Source organism: Nematolebias whitei, chromosome 1, assembly GCF_014905685.2.
Source record: "Nematolebias whitei isolate Nwh7 chromosome 1, NemWhi1, whole genome shotgun sequence".
Taxonomy (NCBI): Eukaryota; Metazoa; Chordata; class Actinopteri; order Cyprinodontiformes; family Rivulidae; genus Nematolebias; species Nematolebias whitei.
The window spans coordinates 40,938,799-40,941,671 of record NC_056498.1 but is presented as its reverse complement, the minus strand read 5'-3'; positions in this window follow the sequence as shown (position 1 = coordinate 40,941,671).

The following is a 2,873-nucleotide window of genomic DNA, read 5'->3' as shown; positions in this document are numbered from 1 at the left end:
TTATTGTCAGAGTAGTTTTCTTCATCAGAAAAAAACAGATTTCAAAGCCTTTTTCATCTGTAGAGATGTTGAGCATCTCACAGAAACAACCTCTGGACTCTAAAGAACTGAGTATATCTAAGTCAGAAAACCATCAGGTTTCAGAACTTGCTGCCTTCAACAGGACGTCTGTCACATTAAACACTGACCATCTACAGCTCAACACCTCAAAGACAAAGTAGCTGGTTACTCACCTTGGGACGTCCAGACAAAGGCCAAGACCAGTTCTGATCAATGGGGCTGAGTTGGAGGCTATAGACTCCTGCAAGCACCTTGGACTGTGACTAGACATCAAATTGGACTGAACACACACCGACCGTCTGTACAGGAAGGCTCAGAGCAGGCTCTACTTCCTGAGGAGGAAGTACATGGAGCATGTCCAAGAAGGATACATCCAGGCTGGAAAACATCAGCTGGGTTGTCTTCATGCAGGACTCTATAGTGGTGGTGGCAGAGAAGAGAACTCTGGACAAACTGCTGGACGTTATGGACGATGCCAGTCACACCATCATCAGCCACCAGAGGAGCCTGATCAGTGATGAACTGACGGAGTGGTGGGTTCTGATATGGGGGATATAGGCAGCTGCCCAGGGCGGCATCTCGTCATGGGCGGCAAGAGCACCCAGACCCACCCCTGCCCTCCCCTAAAAAAAAATAAAAACATAATTTCTTATAGCCTGTCTTGCCTACATATCAGATTTCTATTGCCCACTTGTGGGGGGTGGGCACCCTCCTCCAGGTGCAGTTCTGACACAGGTTGTGAAAGGACGGGAGGGTCGGGGCTGCAATTCTCTTGCTGGCTGATAAAGCAGAAATGCCTGACTCCATAACTGACGATGCAGGGGGAAGGTACTCTGCATCATGAAGGACTCCACTCATCCTGCACAGTCTGTTCCAGCACCCAGGCAGCTGAGGAGCATTCAGAGCAGCTGTCAGTGCTGAACTCGAGCTGCACTTAATTCATCCTCATCTTACATTTTTTAACTTTATTTGTGCGTGCGTGTGTGTATATGTGTATATATTTATACTCTTTTGTATTTGTGTATTTGTTAATTGTTAGGCTTTTTGGTGGGACCTGAGTCTGAGTTTCGTACCATAAACATGCAAATGTGAGCTGTTATGACAATTTAAAAAAATTCTTGAATCTTTGATAATTCCTCAGGTAACGCCATGAGCTTCACCTCCTCTGCCATTACAGCCATCTTGTTTGTTTGTCAGAGGTTAGCGCCCCCTGGGTTACTATTCCATGTAGGCGAAGAGATCCTACCATGAGCATCGTCAATTAGTTCACTAAATAACATTATTGATTGCTCCCAAACAAAGTGCATTTTGTTCATGATATTGTAAATATAGTCTATATATATATATATATATATATATAGCTTATCTGCATGTAAATGCTAAAAAAAACAATATAAAACTGAATGTGCACACCAAGGAAGGTGAATAAGTTGTTTTGACTCATGTTGGGGGAGTGCCACTGCATGAAAGATGGACAAGAACCGATCAAAGCCATTGATTAACATTTATCAAAGTTTTGAACAAGTGTTCAGTTGTTGTGCACTTTATTCTGTATTTTCTTGTTCTCGTGTAAACTGTATTATTTAAAAATGGTTCAGAGCTTCCTCGACAGTTGTGCAGAGAAATCTGTGTCTTGATCAAAGTGCAATTGTTGTGCACAGATTTTCTTAAGTGTTCTTCTATTGGTGTAATTTAGAAACGCCTTATTTTAATTGTATTTATTTTCTACAGTATTTATTTTTTTGTATTTGTATTGTATACTTTCAAATTCATGGTGTACAGTAGTTACAGTATGTGTCCTACTCTGTGTGTTTGTAGCATTATTCTCATATTCATTAAAGAAAACCTGAGGGGAGTTCAATGAAGTCATTTATACGGTCATTTAAAAAGTCAGTTATTAGATAAAGTCTAATAAAGTATTATTGTTGCTGTTATTAATAATTTATGAAAAACGGCACACATTTAGTGAACGTTCTGCTCGCTGCTGTGGTGTTGTGTCACTCCTGGATATAATGTGCACAGACAGGGCAGTGATCTGTTCAATGAACTGCTGATTTGTGCATGTGCACTCACAAGGACCTGCAGCTGAGGACCGAGTCGTTGGCGTGGTTCTTGAAGTGGCGCTGTGTCACTCACACACCACAGAGAAACCAGCGACAGATAAAGGTGTGTCGTCTCTTGGAGCATCAGGCGTTATGTAGTTTTAGCCTGTTTCAAATTCGGCTGCTGCTAATAACATAACTGTTGTTTACCTTTAGCTGCTTAGGACGGCATGTTTGGTTTTCAGCAGAAAATAGTTTTGAAGATTGAAACTCTAAAACTAAACTACTACATGAGGGCAGTTTGTTGAAAAGTTGTTTTTTTCAGTGGCAATAGAATACAGTGTTTAAAACATGTTGGTAATAACATTTTTATGCTCAGAAGCTGAAATAATTCATAGAATATAGTGCATAAAAGTTCAAATATTCTATAAGTTAATGTTTCTTTACATATTTTGTAGCATTGTTTGTGGGTTTGCGAGGGGGGGCCTCGGCCAGAAGCTAATGCTGTTTGGGGGCCATGGCATGGAAACATTTGGGAACCCCTGTCCTAAACTATTCATTTTCTTTATCTTTACACAACTCCTCAAGTTTGGACAACATACTGTCTTTCAAGTCAGTAAAGTTCAAGTTTCAAGGAAAGAGGACAGCCACGTGTTGTTGGGACCTGTTACGTCCACAGAGTTCTATGGTTACTAGAGGACAACCTTTCTCCTTTGCTTGCAGGTCTGCTGTCGCACCACGCTGCACACCTGGAACATCTTCCTCCTCATC